At 41.8% G+C, this 19,922-nt stretch overlaps 1 protein-coding gene and 2 long non-coding RNA genes across 5 annotated transcripts in view; 1 reads left to right on the top strand and 2 right to left on the bottom strand.

Annotated features, from left to right (window-relative positions):
- Nucleotides 1–19,922, top strand: part of LOC124214505 (calmodulin) — a 79,844-nt gene that overhangs the window by 18,447 nt on the left and 41,475 nt on the right. The gene's annotated exons all lie outside the window — the stretch shown is intronic.
- Nucleotides 61–7,236, bottom strand: LOC138190537 (uncharacterized). The gene is made up of 3 exons (XR_011176547.1): nucleotides 6,992–7,236; nucleotides 5,890–6,220; nucleotides 61–225 (listed from the first exon to the last, which is right to left on the bottom strand). It is a non-coding gene; the product is annotated as an uncharacterized lncRNA (long non-coding RNA).
- On the bottom strand, nucleotides 15,346–19,724 carry LOC124214506 (uncharacterized). Its single transcript, XR_006882131.2, has 2 exons — nucleotides 19,497–19,724; nucleotides 15,346–16,831 (listed from the first exon to the last, which is right to left on the bottom strand). It is a non-coding gene; the product is annotated as an uncharacterized lncRNA (long non-coding RNA).

Raw genomic sequence — 19,922 nt, 5'->3', positions numbered from 1 at the left:
CGGGGTATACGGGACTTCGTTGATAAGCTTGACAACTAGTCAGAGTATAATTACCGATCAGTGTGAGCCGAGTGAACTCCAAACACCCCGTGGGACTTCCCAGGGCGACGTTCCTCGTGAATAGTCAGGGCGTGGGCTAATTGAGCCGTGGATCCTTGTTTATAATGGATACATCGGTTTCACATGTCAGCGAAATTGTCCTGCATGGCCGGTGACAATGGCCTCCTGTAATTGAGGAAACGTTTATCGGTGCAGTGCGAATATGTGGTGCAGAAATTAATTAGCAGAAGTGAAAATGCGCGCGGTTCGTTAAACGCAGAGGAAAAATTTTTATCCAGGATCAAGGATGAGAGTCAATGCGTCAAAGCTGCGATCGTTTAGTCGGAACAGTCTCACGATTTTAAGCCGTCTGGCGGAACGTAGCTCAATCGTACAATACAGGCGATAGCAAGGCCGTTCGCTCGCAAAAGGCTTTGATCATTCCATTATTTCGATTAGAAACTCGTCACGCGGAGAGTAAAATACGTAACAAATGTGAAGCCATTTCGAGCAGTGAGAAAGCAGACATAAAGTGAACACGACATTCCGTAATGACCTTAATATCGTTTTGCCGTATAGAATATCGTACGATATACGTTATACATATATGTATAAACGTGAATACACCGAGAGAAATTTCTATGAATCGTTACTTGTAGTATACAACATTTTTTTGTAATCCCGATAGTATTTAAATCTTTATAATTGTTGCTATATCCATCGCAGCAGAATTTTCTAGTAACTGTAACAAATGAAATTTTTATCATGTATGGGCGAGACGAAGCTTGCCTAAAGAAGTGCCTAATTTGTTTGTTCCGTTTTTAAATTTTTGCTCGTTAAATTGAAGTTAGCGGAGATTTGGACCCTGATGATCTCCAGAGAAGAGAGTATGTCTTGCTTCATCGTCAGCCTTGTAGTAAAACTTTTTACCGAAAGATCAGGACCGCAAAGTTTTTCATTCACTCTTTCTAGCTCCCCCGCATCTTCCCTTTCCTATTACTCGGAAATTTCCGTTGCGCCTAGTGTAGGTAAGCATTTTTTATAACAACCTGTAATACTTGGCCAAATTTGTTTATTACACGAGCAAGTGTATTACATTCACGAGCTCGTGATTTACCATCGGGAAATCAATTTACATCGAACCCTTGAACCCTTGACCCCTCGACTTTAAGCTCTCGCAAATTAGTTGATTATAAACATTCAATGAGCCTCTAGGCAAGACCTGTAAATAATTCATCTACAACTCTGAAGCATAATTAGTTTCGGGTTAGAAATCCGCTCAGGTCGAACGTAATCCAGAGATAACAAGGCGCGGTGTCATGTAGCTTAATATTTCTGAAACAATCTTCGGGTGTCCAAAAAGGTACGTGATATGTACAGAGCAGATTTTAACGGAACGTTTAATGCCTCACGTGAACTAAAATTTTACCCTCGCTAAAAACGGTCGGCTAAATCGCGAACGACGAAGCAAATCCTCTGCCGCAGGTGTGGAGTAACAAACCCCGTGCATGCGAAAACCCTTGTCTATGTACCGAAACAAAGCGCTTAACTATTTCAACTTTACGGCTGGTGTATAAAATCAATACCTTGCACCGTAAACGCAGGCAATAGACTGAGAGCAGGTACGATTTGTAAATCATATCGATTTATCGGTAGAAGAATCAGCTATTGTTGTACAGAGATGAGCGACACATTTGGAAGAATCGCAAGAATCCGGATTATTCGTTTCTTCGTTCCCCTTGCGATACGAATTTCATTTCGCCGACAAATTCACCCGGAAATATTTCCGTCGACTAGGCGTAAAACCCCAGGTGTCTGCCAGGATCTAGAATGGCGGAAACGCGAATAAAGAGCAACTACCGCCTGTGACGATCACCGTGCGTTATGTAACTAGAGCACCTGCTGTTGGTGTCTGTATAAACAGGTGAGGTAATGCGGGGATGTGCGGCGGTTTTAGAGAGGCCTTTAAATCGGCATCGCTGCTTTATACTGCGTCCGCATTCGGACGGACAGTTACAACGGAAGAGAGAACGTAAAACCCTTTTCCTTCTTCTTTACTTCACGAACTACGGTTGTGCTATTCCGCGTCGTTCTTTTTTGTACAGCTAAATGCTTCGACCTTAAATCCTACGCGATACTAAAATAAAGTAGTCCAAGGTAAAAAGTTTTCTGATTAACGGTGGCGTCGTTGATAAAAACCGTGTTTTTTTCTATTCGAGATGCAATAATCGACCACGAAGCTTGTAGATAATCGTCAAGTTCAACGCGTGGTTCATAAATTGCAAAGTGAAACCAGAATTCGGCGTTTCAAAGAATTCCCCGTGGATCCGCAGTGGCTGCAGCATACGGCCAGGGAAGAATGGAGGAATCCTAGGTGGTCGTATGTTTTGGAGGAACGTGTTTGTACGTGCCTAAAGCTACACACGTACCCAAAATGGTTTCCGAGTTAACGTATAATTCGGATCCCTCGGTGGAATTCGCAAAATTTTGCGGCAGGAAATTCCACGGAAATGCGATTGCGTTTTGCTATGCGAAATTTGAAGCAATTAACCAGCTGCACCGAAACGCTGATTTGCTGACTAAATAAGGGCGCTTTGCAAGCTCAATAATTAGATGCTGTGCAAACTGCGAATAATGACCTGAAAAGGGTTGCCGAACGAATTTCATTATTTATTCAAAAATTCATCGTCTTGATGGATGAATTTCAATTCCACGAAATAAAACAAGTATTTACAGCGGATAAACCTTCGACTAGGTTGACATTGTGCAAATAAAAGTTGATTTGTTTCCCCAGGCTTTACCCTTGGGACGATGTACCTACATTTTGAATTCATGGCGACACCTTTTCGCCTATTATTACCTTTTCCATTCTTATTATTACAACGAAAATACGTAGAAGAAAGGGACACACGTGGAGTTTGGTTCGTTTATCTCGCAGCGCGTCGAACGTCTCGTTTGTTGTATATTTTCCTACGTTCGGTATTCTTCTTTCTTCCCGTTGAGGTATTTTCCTTTCGTATTTTCCAATTTGTATGCGTAGAATGACTGAGCTGAGGGTCACAGCGACGGATTGAAAGGAAACACGGAGAAAAGTAACCGCGCGCGAAATTCTTTGGCAGAAAATGAACTACTCGTCCAACTAAGGTAATAGCGAGGAGTTCGTGTCTTCAGTTTAATTAATTCATTAGAAAAATGTAGAGAGAAAAGTTCTTTCACAAAAACGTGTGTGCCGATTGATTTCACACATCGAAACACACACACGCAAACACAGGTATGTTAGAGACGACGAAAAACTCTCTTTTGAAAAAGGGAAACTCGGATGCCTCTGCATCTTTCAATCAGTATATCCAAGCATCAAATATTTACTCCGTCGTTTCTGTTCACAAACGAAACTTCAAACGAGTCACCGGATGTTTGCTTTACGGGCTGCTTTTTTTTCATCCGATCTAGGCGAAATCACAAACGATTTATCAGAGGTGGAATTGGGAAATTAGGGGAAAGCTTCTCTGCAGCCTTTGAATTCCGAATTCAGATTCATAAATTATCGAGGAGGACTTAGAGCGGCGACTGTGGGGGATGAAATCGTCTCGAATCTTATTCAGAAACGGCTCACGAGATCCGGCCGACTGTTGCAATCGCTCAGGATTATTATCCGTTCGCGGACGAGCTATGCCAGCTTTAAAGAAACGAAGATTCTCAAGATCTCCTCCTGATCTTTAGTATCACTTAAACCCGCTGAATTAGCAACGATTATTAAAGGACTCGGGAGACTCTTTCCATTCCAGATAATCTTCTTACCTTTAACGATTCCCAAGAAAGCAACGAACGAGGTGAAACTTAAACAACAGAATTACGCGGGTCTGGTTTCTGAAGCGATTTTCCGGGCTTGTTAATTGAGTACCCGAAGGGCGAGGAGGGCGGAAGAAGCTGGCTCTCCCTTTCGGCGAGCATGGGCAGGGTGGCAAAACACGCGAATGCCATTAATCCAACTTGTCCCGGGTCGAGTTCAAGTCACGATTCACTATTTGCTGTTGTCGAGAATAACGAGTCGCGTTGACAGTTGGCACCAGTCCGTAAAGAACGAGAAAAAAATTCGGGTGAAAAAAATTACCGCCCTTGTAGCGCGATGACTGATTTATATTGTCCGCTGTCCGGTTTGCAGGATAATTAACAAACACAAGAGTGGGCAAGAAACGCTTCGGGGATTCGCAAATAACGCGTTATAAGCTGCAGCGGTGCTCTTTGGACTCGCCTGACGAAGGCTTGCTATCATGGGGCTTCTTACCCGTGTTTGACTGAATTAGGATCGTCCGGAACCTAAGTTTCCTCCTCGGCACTAATTCTAAGCCATTGTAAGTAGGGTGCTAGACAAATAGACCCCTTGCGTTTTGGCACGGTGTAACAAGGATCAGCCGGTTGAGTGTGAAATTTTAAGCGAACTTGCAGTATATCACGAAAACTGATTGTCGTCAGGTGCAAAGACCCATTTTTTTTCTTTTCACGAGTACTGGAAATTCTGACGGTTTCGACAAATTTTTTATGGACGTTCGCTGTTTATAAACATCAAAAACGGCATTATCCATAATTAATTCATTCCTGTTACGTAGGTCAGCGAATAGGTTCATTTTTCAGCAAAACTAGCTGGCTGGTCGATTGTTCATGCACGAATCGTGTAAAATGAGCTTTCTGATGATCAAACCGCAAGCATTTGCTGCGAATTCTCCGTAACCCTCAGAATTTATCTATAGTATTACTCCGGACAAAAATGTATGTTTGCATTCTAAGGTGATCAGTTCCTCCGACATGCAGTTCCTCTTAATGTCGAGTAATAGCGTCTCTGCAGCCGCTTCGTTGCAGCAGCATCGCGGTTTGGTATTACTTTCTAATTATCACCCATGACTGTGCAGCAGCTCGTCGTTTAATAAGAATTCTTCACCATCGTGAAAACAAAGGGTCGGCGAGAAGCTTTCGAACTATAATTACAAGAAATGGAGGGAAAACGGCCCTCCGAGATGCAGCTGCACACCTCGCAGAGCATCAACGATCGTTATTTTCCCAGGGAAAATTGAAGAGTAGGTAGAACACAGCGATGTAGAAAGGTCGGAATAAGAAAATTCGGATCGGATGATCCGGCGTAAAAGACGCCGGTTATATTACTGCTCAAACGGATTTGGATAATGTTTCACAAGCCTCGAGAGAAGAGCTAGTTATTTTATGAAGTAGGTAAAAATTAGTCTTCCGATCATCGATACAGGGGAAAAAATTATTAAGCCAGGTTATGATACTGCGTAAACAAAGTATTCGAGTCGATAAGAATTCTGTGTAAGTACAGAGACAGACCAGACTTTGCTCGCTCTGAGTATCGCGGCAGCCGGAACGCAAAATGATGGAAAAGCAGATGCGAAGAGGGCAATAAATCAATAGGCGGAATTCCCCCAAGGCTGAAGACTCGCCGCGAAAATTTAAACAAAATACCTCATATCGTTCATCGCGTCTGTTTACGCACCTCCTTCGCGAATTCTTTCTCGTTAGAAACTTTTGGGAGCTTTTTTGGCAATTTCTTACCTCGTAATAATATCGGAAAAAATAGTGCAGAGCTTAAAGAAAAATTTTAACAAATTGTACCACGCGGTTATTCAAAATTATTCCCCCCAGGGAGAATCTCTGAATGAGATTCAGGAGCAAGGAGACCGCGTAGATTTTTCAGAAGCACTCTAAGGCGCCGTAGAGAAGCAGAGTTACACTATAAGGTATTCGAATGAGGTGTGTAAGGAGGCAAAGCGACACTTTTCTCCGGTTTTCAAGTCACTTGAGCATCCATCTAGCCGGAGTAAAGACTTCTGTACTTACCATCGTCGTACGCCGAAGCGTGTATCCCGCGACGGATCGTTTGAGTCGAACCAGCATTGCGGATTTCGTTTTTTACTCCCATCCGCTTCTCCATCGTCTCTTCATTTACTTCCGATCGACGTCTACCAGCTGTATAAAAGATCTTATACCTTTATGTATAGGTACCTTTGAACTGGTAAGCTGGAAGCTTGTTATCTGGGCTGCAGCAATTTCTCTTCGAGAAAATATATTCGATGCGTCGTTCATTATATTCTTAACGCCCTGCGGACTTACGGAATTCTTCCTTCCCGGAAAACGATGCACGATAACTCAATGTCCAAAGCTCCGATTCCTGGTACAGAGCTTGAATTAACGGATACCTACTTAGAGCCGATCGGCAATGAGGCGGGGTTGAAATTCCAAATTTGAAAAGTTCCGAAATCGTGAATTCCACATTTTTTGGTGGCGAGATTTAAAGTAAAGAAATCAAACTATGACGAAACATCAAAGTTCCGAAGTGTCGAAATTCCGAAAGTGCGTAACTCCGACAAGTCAAAGTTCGGAAAGTGCGAATATGAGAAAATTAAAAATCTGAAACATTGAGATTCCGAATGATCAAAGATTTTCAGTTCTGTGAATTTTTGGCTCGGTAAAATTTCACCACTAATCTTTGTTCTGGATTTTCGATAACATTTATTTTCGGAATCTGATTTTTCGTACGCACTCGCTAAGTAAACTACGCTGTGCAAGTATATATTATTTACGGAGTTCGAGTTTGCCGAACCTTTTCTTATCGGAACTTTGCTCTATCGCAGCTTGAATTTTCGCAATCCTGCGTTTTCGAACTATGAGCCGTCGCAGCGTCGGGTTTCCGACGATTAAAAACTTTGTCGTTTCGTAAAAGTATCTTCGTAAAGATCTCTTGACTTCAAGTTTCGCCACCAAACAATTCCGAATTAGGCGCTTTCGGAACTGTTCAAATTCGGAACTTCAGCCCCGCCCCACGGCGATATACCTACACCGCTAACGGGTGCGATCAATTTATATTTAATCAATGGAGCAACGCTCATCGAACGTAATCCAAACTGCAGGGGGGTAAATATGTCCATGCAAGCACAATTACCCGTCCGTTCGTCAGTCCCTCGATTCGATCCCTTGACGGATAATCCCGTCATTTGCCAAACGTATTTCTGCTTCAATAACCGCAGCTCGACGGCAACAGGCAAATCCGTCATTACTCGGCCGCACTTTTTCTCGCTCCACCATAGATGATTCGCTTATATCTCTCTTTTGAGTAGCAACAGAGATCCGTCGACGCCTCGTCGAAGACTCTTTACGAACTTGTTATTCTCCGATTCTCCACCCGGCGTACGAGAAAAAATATCACATATTTGGGGATATTGTTTTCAACATTTACCTTATTTCCTTCACGCCGATTATCCTTTTACCCTTGCTTCTGATAATAAAGCAATTACATAATTGTATAATATCAGGTTTGGCTCGGATGAATCGTCCAAAGGATCAGACTGAGTCTTTGGGAAGAAAAGATATATTTGAAAGATAATGATAATAAATAAGGGAGGATAAGAAACTTAATTGAAACCAGAAGAATAATCGTAGTGTTATAACGTGAGTAGCGCTGTATCGAAAGAAACTGAAAAGTAAAGAAACAGTGTTAATTCGAAGGAAGGAGTAAACGGAATGCGTTTCGTTATTGTAACCGAACAAGTCGATTTGAGAACATGGCGCGAATTAGGCGCTGCGGACAAGATTACACGAATTAAACGCTCTTAAGAAGGTTGCACAAAAAGAGGGTACTCATTGTCAACCTTTTACGTAACCAAAATATGCGGTCTTTCGATGATCAAAGCTGATGTCAACTCGGCGCTAATCAGACGAGAAGTGAGCGTCGCTCCGCGGTGGCGCTTTTATAAGAAGTGGTTGGTCGTATCGTCGAGCGTTCAGCGGTCGCTCGGTGACGTCAAAATTTTAGTAAATAGCGACCGACGGATTCTCTTCTCCCTTGCCGAATTATGCTCTTGGGTGATCATTCGTTCATTGTAGGCGGGAGTGAATTCGATAGCGTAAATTTATACATACCGAATTTATTAGTTTAATTACAATAAAGAAACAGACGTATAACTATAAGGTTGTTAAACAATAATGTATAAAGGGAACGATAGGGTAATTTATTACGGACGATCACCGTATGTATAAGTATATACGTACTCGTTGTTGATTTACACAGTGTAAGTAACGGAGTAGAGAAGAGCATGCTTCTAACCTGCGCTTTTCCACCTGCCCATTCTCTCCTTTGTGTATCCCTTTCCCGTCACTCCGTTGCTTGCTTTTATTTTCAGCATCATTCTCTATCGCCGTAATCAATTATCAGACTCGATATTAATGACAGTATCGCTGTTGTTCATCCACCCACGCAACATTATTATCTATCGATTGATATGGAGAATTATCTCATCGTTCCTACTGAGCCTGAATATAAAATTTTTTCAACTGACAAAATAATTCCCGTGTGAAAATCATCACAGTTTTTACGTGACAGGCTTCAAGTAAGTTTAGGGTTGAAAGATCGGTGGAAATCGAGGGAAGGGTGGAAAGAAAAAAGGACAACTAAGGTGGCAGGTGTCGAAGGACGTGGTGATTAAGATCTGCGGATCATTTTCTGTCGGCAGAAAATAGATCTAAACATCGGCTACGGCTGAAAGGTTTTTTTTTTTTTTCTTTTTTTTTTTTTACGTCTATTTTTTAACCGGGAAAATATGGCGAAGAGTTTGCTCATCGCTGAATTTTCCGTAAGAATACATTTCCGTCTCTGTCTCATTTTGTTCTGAAACTCGTGAGAGGCGTAAAAAAAATTGGAACGAAAAGGCAATGAAAATTTTTGCAATTTTTACGGTAAGGTGGATATAAAACATTATGGCAATCAATTACATCGGGATGCAGGCAGCAGATAGGCGCAGCTCGCGTGTATTTATTGTTTGTTTTTTTGGTTTTACTAAAGTCTACGTTTTACGAGATTTACGAGTTTACCCCTTCGACCCTGATGGATAGATATGACGTCACAACCACCGGCTACGACGCTCAACACAACCTTGTGTTTGGATTTTGATTCTTTTTTTTATTTTTATTTTTTTTTCTTCTTTTCATTCTGCATTTTTCGAAACGACAAACCATACCGACGTCAACACTTTGCTTCGCTGCGATTACTGACAGTATTTACGTATTGTAAAGATACAATCGCTTTGTAATTTAACACCTCCATAAAATGCTCTGTAAAATCAGTGATAAAGCATCGATTTTTAAGAGGTGCCAATAAGCTTCCGAAGTCCGCAGTAAATGCTTCGTTACAGTGAATGACAATGATTTAAATTCGATGAAACGATATAGAACATCTGACGAAGATTATGAAAAATGTGATCGGGTAGATAATAATTGTACATATTAAATTCGAGTAAACTTTATTTCAATCACGATTATCACGTATTATAATTGGATGGTATTAAGCAATAACGTCAAGTTGAGTAAAAATGCGCCGAGCACCTCGTAGCTCATATAAATTTAACGAAGGCTTTTTTTTTCTCGAACGTCAGGATGATATTGTTGACGGACCGTTCCGAAACTGATCATTACGAATAGCATTTTCCACATCAGGTGAAAATTAAACCTCATGATCCGTTTCCTCAATACTCCCTAATCACGTCTCGCTAAAATCAAGTTGCGGTAATAACGATAAAAAATTACGAGGGTTATTAAAATTGTTGTTGGGGTAACCCGACGAAGGGCAACCAACCTAACCGTGGCACAATATAATTATACAAGCTGCGCCCAGAGCACAGGAAATTACTACAGTTAGCGTGTTTCACGGGTCCCGCAGACTCTTCCGTCATGTGCGAGTCGTTGCCAGAAGAGACGCGGTCTTACAAACGCGTGTGCATAAAATTTGGCCAGTCATTTTCGCTGTGCAGAATAGAATTAAAGCGTCTCGCGTCGCGTCGACTCGGAACCTGCAGCCTGATATTTAGCGGAAAATGGAGAGATATGGCAAAGCCTCGGACGTAATCTTGACGGGATGAAACTCGCGGGGTAAATGGGCCAGTTCCAGCTTTTAAAAAGGGTTCAACTTCCTGCCTACGCTGCAACTGCACCGTGATTTATGAGGAGGACGAGTCCTAAATGGCTAATTAACGCGTCGGATGGCCGGTCGGCTAAATGGCACGCGACCAAGGCTTTTTGTTCCCTCGCACTTTCAAAGCTCCCGGTATGAGGACCGAGACTGCGATTCATCGATAACGGGCGTCGACGCCTCGCGGCCAAAAGGAATTAGTTGAATAACCGTCATCCTGAAACGGAATTGCCTGTATATGTGTTTAGGTACGATATCTACACGTAATTATAGTGCGAAATTCGGAATTTCATCTTCTCGCTGCGACGTATCGCAAGCCCCATCTTCCTTCCAAAGACGACGAGGGAAAATGCGAGCTTCGATGAAAGCTCGAAAGTCAATCTTACTAAAAGGGTGTATCAGGTATACAGTCCGGTATAATGAAGCAGAGTTTGACAATCAACGATAACCGAATCGAGTTCCAATTTGTTGTGTAAAAAATCTACCCTCTGATTGGTTTCAAGAAAAATTGAAGACGGTGAACATAGATCGTTCGGTATAATTATTAATCTCAGATGAGTTACATTATCCAGTATTACACCCCTTGTTGATGTCAAATTCGTGTAATTTGTCCCATTTCAATGAATAATAGAGCTCATTTTGTTCCTAAATGAATTCAGCACAAATCACCTGACATGAATTTATGACAATATGAATGTATTTTAAAATAAATCATTAATTTATCGTACAAAACCTACGGCTGTATTGATTCGGATCAATTCTTCTTTCGGTCAAGCAAAAAGCTGCATGAAAATTCAAGCTCACGTGATTTACGCATAATTCATTTACAAAAAAAAAAACGAACGACGATTTATCGAAATTGGATATACGGTGCATTTGAAAATTTCTTTTTTGAATAAATAGAGGAAGAATAGGAATTAAGGTATCTGTCCCAGCGAATCTATTGTATTTCTTTTTTTTCTTCTAATTTATTCGTTAATTTATTTTTTCTTGCTCCTCCATATCAAGAGGACATAATTGTTTCGATCTAACTCAACTCGACGAATCTGAGCTGCGCTTGTCCGGCCGTTATTTCGCGATTCTTCGATCATTTGGAAATGGTCTTCACTTAACGGTACGCCTATGATATATTCTTAGTGGGAATCTGTGCTCGGGCACGCAACCCCGCTACTTTTATACATTATACGTACTTCCGACATTTACAGTCGTGGGCGTAACGCATCCACTTTCCTTACTTCATCCGGCCGGGTCGAGCTTCAGGGAGTAATGGAACGGAAATATTCGACATTCGTGTTTCCCCTAAAAATTCATCAGACCGTTGCCTCGATGCGTCTTCATTTTTTACGGTCCAAGGAGAAAGCACGAGGCCCGCAAATCTCGCGAGACAAATCGAAAGTCTTCCAATTTGAGTAAAAGAGATTCTTCTTTACAATTCTCCTGCAGCCCAATACCGCCTGCAAGCTTCATCCCTCCCAGATGTAAAATTTTCTACACAACAGTAAAATGACAAACTGCTTTCAAAGTACAAGATAAATTTAAATGCTTGCTCTCTTCGTGCTGGTTTTGTGATTAAAAGGTTCGTTCCTGCAGTGACTAACTGGGGATCGAGCTGCCGGTGAATAATTGGTTATCCAATCAGCGTGAATCAGTCCCTGAAATACAGCCGCTCGTTGATGCCAGAACTACGAGCTTACAGCTTGCCACACTTCGATGCATTCCGTAGCAGCTAATAGTCGCGACCAGCCTCGAATTGCATTGCTGCAGCTTGAAGTTGGTAATAATCGACGAATCGCAGCCGCAGTGAGGCCTTGGTTACAATTGGGCATGCAAGCGGTAAATTGCATTCGATAAAAGTCGAGATTTATAGGCAAATTATCGAGAGATATACGAGTTTGAAAAAAATTAAGAGCGAAAACGAAAAAAGAAAATAAAAAACAAACACGGTACTGGATCAATCATCTCGCAACAATTACCCAATCCAATTCCGTACCAGCATCTCCGATCCATGTGTATATATAACGCTAATTCGTTAACGTTCTCTTGTACATTGAAATCCGATTATATTAACGCTTTTTCGATCCACCCGCGGGGGCAGGACACGTGGGTGTAAACCATGGATTAAACTGATGAAAAAACAAACAATCCACCACCCCGCGACGTATATTGACGTATCGCTAATTGACGCTGCTCTTTAACATTCAAGCATTCAAAGTCGAGCATTCCATAGTAATCCACTTTGATGTAACAGATAGAATTCCATGGGGTGCAGTGTTTCTCCCTGCAAGCTAGCGGGAAGAGAATACTCCACGGGTTTTTATGGGCCACGTATCCATTTCGCGGTGAAAAAGTGAGTGCTCCGCATGGTGCTCGTGTATATATGGACGATGTGTATGTTTAAAACAAGGGGGTATCTGGAGGGAGCGAAAATGAGACGCCAAATGAGCCTGTCTGTCTTGCCCCTTGGGATCGGGTCGACGCCCGAGGATCATTAGGGCGAGGAAACACAACGGGTTTCTTTCAGCTTCCATGCCACCCCATCCCCTTGCATTCCAACCCCTGCCGCGAGCCTCGCCTCGACAACGTGACCCGACATTTTTCTGGACGGAGCAAAAAACCGTCGGAAGAACGACGACGTCTTTCGAATAACTTCGTCACGAAACTGGATGACAGGCGCCGAATGATCATTTTATCCTAACAGAAACGATGCGCGGTTTTGTTCAACGGAGCAAATTTTACCCAGCCTTTCCCGACGACTGACTTCCGCGGAAGCTATAATTAACCGGCGAATCCTAAAAGCGGATGACCCTAAATGGCAATTATTTCCGATCAGATAGCTACGATGTTTTCTGCTAATTGATCGGTCAATTTTTTCTCGAGAGCCCCGAAGGATCGTAATCGCATCAACCGCCTCGGAAATCCATGCCTGATTTCGAGTCACAGAAATACTGGGAAAGTTTCAGACGGAAGGAAAGCTCGGCCGAACCGTTACCATTTACCCTAAAATCTTTTCGACACTGCGGAAATGGAAACGAAAAAAACTGGAACTCGACGGGGAATTTTCCGACTAATTAACCCGGCGATTTTATCCCCAGATTACGCAATCGTATACTGCATTAATATCGAGTTTAGGCGACGTTTGATCTCGAGGTCTCAGGGGGCCGGGTGAAATTAACCCGGCGTCTTCGGCGTTGTCCGAAATAACCATAAACCCGACACGAGGTCTCCTGTATATACGAAAACGTGTCGGCAGCGAATGAACCCACCGAGATCTCCGTGAGTCTGGAGATTTACACGAAAGGTTCGCTGAAATCTTACGACCCTGTCCATGTTTCCATATAAAGTGTATACGAGATATAACGCGGCGTCAGGACAGAGTCTTATTTCTCTTTAGGGTAACGACGTGAGTATATACCTAGTATAATGCACCCGTTTTATGGCTATGAATACTAATCAAAGCTGCCGCAGCTGAAAATCTAATAGAAGGGAGATACGGTGTCACAAAGACGGTGTAACGCGACGAGAAGTCTAAAAATGATTAACACTTTGTAGGAGAAAATGTTCCTCTGGGAGTCGGTGAAACCATTCCGACTTTTTCACCCTTCATATTTTCACCCCTTTGGCAAAGAGACTTCTTCTGCCTGAGATTCCATTCTTTCGGCATCCGTCTACTGATCCCAAGCAAGGACACTTGAGGTAACGTTGGTGTCTCTCTTATCTCTTCGTTTTGACTTTCGTGTGACCCTCCTCAGAGTCGCGCTGCGCACTCCTCGACCACCATCCACTCAATCACAGCCAACTTCGCGTCTGTGCCGACTTGAAAATTTTTCACAACTATCACTGCGTCAATTATAGATCGAACCGATTCAATTGCTAGCGGCGGCGTTTCGTTCGAACGCGTGAGACGGGTCGAGTGCAAAAGGTCTCGATTTTTCGGATCCAACGACCTGAATGTGCGCAGAAAATTTGCAATTTTTTAAAACTCTTTCGGGCGGAATACCTACGGAATTGCGGATAACAATCGCGGCGCATTTCCGCCGAGTTTTTGGCTACGCTGCTTGCTGCCTGCTACTTCAAACATGTATAGCCACGGCTTCTATTCGCTCTTCGGCATCCCCTCGTCTTCGTGGTTCGAGGACACCGAACCACTTCAGACCATTCACGTTCAACAATGGTGTCGTTCGTCGGAACGAATCAAAGAGAATGAAAAAAAAAAATTTTTTTTCATCGAAAACTGCGGTGTGCCGCAAAAGTTTATTAGATATCTGCACCCACCGACATCCCAGTCTTACAATCACTAGCTTTAGTTCAATTTTCGCAAGACGTGGATAAAACTAGTTTGAACTTCGGAGCTAACTGTAAACGGAAAACATTCTATTTGAACTACCCTAATTCCGACATGGACGAATGACGTTTCTTTAAATAAATAAAGTTTGAACGAAGACTAAGGATTGTCGTTGCCTTCGGATTCTACGTTTGCTTGAATTCTATGATACGTGCAACAAGGAACGGCTATTCGGCAAGGCACATCTATTTGGCCTTGACCTCCGAATCTGACCTATTCTTCTTCTTCGAAGGGTGACGGGGCTTACGCTATGACCTATTAAAATATCGACGCCAATTGCACGGCTTTCGAGAATTTAAAGAGATGTAGTAATATGGAACAATGGAACAATTCGCAGCGCAAAAATTTACCCCCATGCCGAATAACATTACATTTGGAGATTTTGAGAATCCTCTATACAAGATCGATCAGTGAAGTTGCACTCAGAAATTTTCCGATCTATTGAATATGATGGATCAATGATTGTGCGATTGTTTCATATTTTGCCGTTGGGATTGAGATTGATAACGGATTATGATTCGAATCTGACAAGTTGACAACGAGGATTGCCTTCTTTTTTAACAGGAACATATTGTATAAAATTTATATCATACCAAGAGCAAAATTGATGGTCGAGGATTGAAATGGACCCGAAGCCATTGAAAAAGTCCTCTACAAAAACATTATTGTAAACAAATAATACATTCGCTCTGATACCAGTCGTGATGAAGTATACGATCGTAAAATTCGTATACTATAAAATTTTTCATGTTGACTTTTCGGATTGGTTCGCTCGGTACGAATTTAATCCAATATCGACTTCGGTTAACTTGATTCTTCGGGGTGTCTGTAGATGTAAGTGGGTATGATAGCCCTCCGTAACTTCTGTTCTTACTTTATACCAGCGATCGTCGTTTTTAGTATCTCTTGAAGCAGCCAAGGAATTGATTTCTTTTCTCTCTTTCTTTATTATTTGCACTTACAATAAGTGCCGGAGGGTAATAAAATTAAAAACTTTCAAACCACACGCTATATATTTTATTATCAATTTTCCAAATACATACTATCCTCGCACTCGGAAGCTACGTATCTAATATAGACGACTGCGAAAAGTTACACGCTCGATTAAATTACTGGTTGATTACAGATAAGTCTAGATAATATTTATTATGCTGCATTATCGATTCGTGAGGAAAAATGTTTACAGTATTTGCGTGTAATTTGGGCAACACTAAAATGAGTTTTGGCAAAATTTCTAACTGCATCAAACGATTAACAATTCAACTCCGTAACACACAGACACTTATAAGTATAACATTCAGGCAACATCGAGAATATAGACACCCATGACTTGTCTTATTTCTAATCCCCAAAAGTTAATACATAACGCGCGAAATCAATTGCGGGAATATTCATTTAAACACTCGGTTTTCTCCCCTCTAACATTAAGTTTGCAAATCACAAACACCAATCACGAAAACGCTATAATAACGTGACTAACATGAACAACAATCAAACTCAACCCGTCATTCGTGTTCGTCAACATTGACCACATCGAAACCCAACAGCTAATGATTAGTTCGTAATTATGAACAGATGGGCTCATATCCGCTCCGCAGCTGGACAATACAGAAGCAACCTTTGGCTACTCGTAAAAATCCAATAACAGATAGTAAACCGATCATATTCAGTGCCTGCCTGACGCTTGGTGAATCAATATAACAATTTTGGAAATGTAATTAACTCAGCATCCGTAAATTCTTGCAGTTATTACGTGTTTCGATAAACATATAATTCTACGTGTACCTATGGTGAAATAAACTATATGTTATAGCCATTGATAATCGTCGTAATTCCGCATCCAACTCTCGGTTGAATATCTGTTTTCATAAAAAAAAAATCGAAGTACAATTTAATTATCGTCATAACACAAACCGCACATTTATTTCCGAATATTATAATCAGAGAGTAATTCTCATACCGTATTACTATCGTTAAAAATTGTGGTGGACGGAATCGTAACGCAGCTAATTTATATCCCGTGTTAATTGCAGGTTAATTGCCACAAAGAAAAATACATTCGTTTCATTAGCGTTTCCGCTATCGCAGCTTTCCCAACAAAGATATGCGTCAACGTTGGATGAGCTGTAGAATTTTTCAGAAACTGAGATCTCTCATTGTGCTTTACGAAACTGAGGAATCATCGTGTATTTCACGTACACGAGTGAAAAATCGCAGCTGAATAGCGACAAGGGTTGAATGTGCCATCTGTAGAAGTTTTGTCTAGTCGCCGAGCAGGCAGTAAAACTCGATCGGTTCGTTGTCAGCTTACGGTCCATTGTTGGGTGGATTGGAATCATTTGCGGCAGCGCATCTCGCGTTGTTACCACTCCAATCCAGATAAGCGGAAGAGCAGCTTCCACGTAGATCTCGGTTCGCCAATTTTCGAAGAATTTATCGCAAGGTGAACGGTGCCGAAGTCGGAAATCTTGTGTTCTTCGCTGGCCGTTAAAGGAGAGAATTTTCACCGTTAGTTTCATGGATCCAGAATGACATTCTGGGTATAACTTTGCACATACGGAAGTAACTTTCTTTTGTGTCAGACTAATAGAATATTTCACGAGTAATTAGCGGGTGGTTTTGCGGCCTAATTAATCGTTCGTTACAAATACATGTATTCTGCGGACGAATTTCGAACGTGAAACAGGTGAAAGATCGATCCTGCGAAGCAATGCGAGGGAGGTGGATGGCGGATGAAATGATCCGTGAAAGAATGCACGCGATTCTCGGGCACGAAGGTCGTTTTAATCTAGTTCAAACGACGCGCCCCATTCCAGATCAGCTCCAACGAACATAGTGACAATTTAACAGGAATCCTCGGTTGAACTCTGAGCGTCGAAAATCGACATTGCTGAATGGTCTCCAGTAGAGTTCGGAGTGTTTTATTGCCGCTAAAAAGCTGGGTCAGAGACAAAGGGGACGAAGAAATAAAGGAGACATGTAATCCCCTCATTATATCAAATATAGGTAGACGTAACGAAATAATCAACTCTGGATTTTTAGTAGCCCAAGGAAAGCTGTGTAAATCAAGACAAAAAATATTCCAAGGATGAGTAAAGATAATGAAAAAAAGACCATGAGAAATGTGGAGAGGAAGATTTTTAGCATGCGGCGCTTCATTGACTCCGGTAAAAAGTGTCCCGGCAAGAAAAAAGGAAACGAGTATCTATACTGATATACGTAATATGTATATACATGTATACAATATTATAACAAAAAGAAAATTTGCGGTTCGACCTTGAAAGCATATACAAAGTCCACGGTGTATAAGAAAAAAAATCCATGTAAAGAGACGAAGATTAGTTGCGAGTGTTGTTGAAACTTTCTTAAAAATTGACCGGACCGAGCTTTCAAGATGAACATTGTCCGCAGGAGAAAAGCTCGCGAACCGTGAAAATGGAGACCTAAATTCAAAACTCCGAAGACGCAGACTCTATTAACCTGGGACGAAAATTTGAGATGAAGAAAAAATTGAGCTTCAGCTCTGCGAGGCAAAGGAGCTTACAACACAGATTGATTCGAGGCGAGCTGATTCGCTCGATCAAATTCTCTACGGTAAAGCAAAATCCGTGCCAATATTATGTGAGATATTTGTCACGTAACATCGAGTAAAAAATCGTGATCAATTTGAAGCTTCGGCGTCTCGTCGCGTTCGAACGATTTGTAATCGAATGGCTCGAAGAGATTGTCCGTGAGCGATGTGAAATATTCAGAGAACGTGAACGGCCAGGTTCCAGGCAGGATCCAAGTAACGCTAACCTTGTGATTAATGTTAATCCGCGCTAACTCGACTGGCGTTAAATTTCACCAGCCCGCAATTTTTGCCGAGTTGCAGAAAAACCGCGAAGCGGGATTATTGAACTGTTTCGAAAGCCGGTCATTTCTTTCTTTGAAACAATGAACCACGCGCGTGAAATTGATTTCGGATCTTCTTTGAAGGGAGAGGGACGAGAAAGCGGAGGTTTCCTTTCGAGGAGAGAAGCCACCGGGTGGGATCCGCAGATTTTCACAACCGGAGCATCACCGAACCATCAAAAGTATGAGTATATAACCCAATAAAGATTCCAAGTGATGGCTCAAGGTAGCAGCGCTGCAGGCAAAAAACAGAAGCTGGCTTACCGAGAACGAGGCATAAGCCGAAAAGTTTCGGGGGCATAAGGCAAACGGTCGCCGAAGTAGGTAATGGGAAATTTGATGCGATTAAGTTAACAACGGCTATTCGCTCTCTCGAAGGTTAATCACTCGCGGCATGATTTCGAACCGATAAATCTTAGCAGACGACTCCGTTAAAACGAATCCCACGTCGTGACTTTGCTCCCAAAATGAGAATTATACATCCGCTTTGTTTATATCGAGTCCCTTTCGTTTCAGTTAAAGTTTAATACAACGGGTTCACTAAATTGGAAGTCTTTTATTCAATCTGACAGTAAGAGTATTTTTAATTGAACCTTGAAACCACGAAAAAGTTATGTTGCATTACTCTAACAATGGCGAAAAATTGATCTCGCAATTTCAAATAGAAAGACAATTAGCTTCCATTATTGCTGCGGTTACACCCAGATCAGGAAAGGTTCATTCGAATAAGAACCTGATGATGTAAATTCCAGTTTATAGGCCAACGAATTATGTAATCAAATCAGAAGTACTCGTTCCAAATAAATTACGTTTCGTTTAGAGCACACGTCAGTGAAACTTTTTTAATGGACATGAAATTTATAGTATCGGTAAACGTTCGTAAAACAAGTATAACGCTACTTCCTGTTCGAACAGATTTTACTCAAAAAGTCTTTAGACACTGGTTCTAATCGTGTAAAAAATGAGTGTCCTCCAAAACCATCGCAAATTTTGATATCAAAATTTCAAATAATTAGAAATGATAAAAAAAAAATATGCTTATAAAATAACAAAGACGTTAAAATAGAATATAAAAATTCTTTCAGAAATTGAATCTTCCTGCATTTATTGTTGAAATAATTCGTATGAATACGAACAATCGTAAATTAAAAGAGTTCGGAGCTTCACCGACTTGTCCTCTGATCGCATATTGACATTACAGTAAACTTTATTCCCTCGAAACTGTTCCAACTTGTAAAAATCGTAACTTACGAGATCGAAGAAACCGGACGAGAGGGGCTGGCGTCGCGACGCACGGCGTCACGGCCGCGGCCCGACTGCGGTTTCCGACGCCTTCGAAGGGACGACACAAGTCGGCTTCGAGGTAAACATAAACGTCGTAACGTCTGACGAGCACGCATACCTGTAACGTATGGGAGAAAATGCGAGGTAGGATCGGGTCGATAAACGGACTGGACGCGATTACTCGGGAAGGATGAGTGTCCATTAAAGCGGCATGAGCGAGGAAGAGATAACGACCCGCAAGCTTTCACGGTAAAAACGCGAGTCCGTGTTTGCCTGAATGATACGACGCCCGCTAGGCGGTAGTTTTGTTAAAATGCAAACAACATTCAACGCGAATATTCGCGTGCCGAGGACGTTCTAATTACTGTCGTGCAGCTAAGCCGCCATTGCTGT

The sequence above is a fragment of the Neodiprion pinetum genome, chromosome 3, assembly GCF_021155775.2.
Source record: "Neodiprion pinetum isolate iyNeoPine1 chromosome 3, iyNeoPine1.2, whole genome shotgun sequence".
NCBI classification, from domain to species: domain Eukaryota; kingdom Metazoa; phylum Arthropoda; class Insecta; order Hymenoptera; family Diprionidae; genus Neodiprion; species Neodiprion pinetum.
This window is presented reverse-complemented; position numbering and strand designations above follow the sequence as displayed.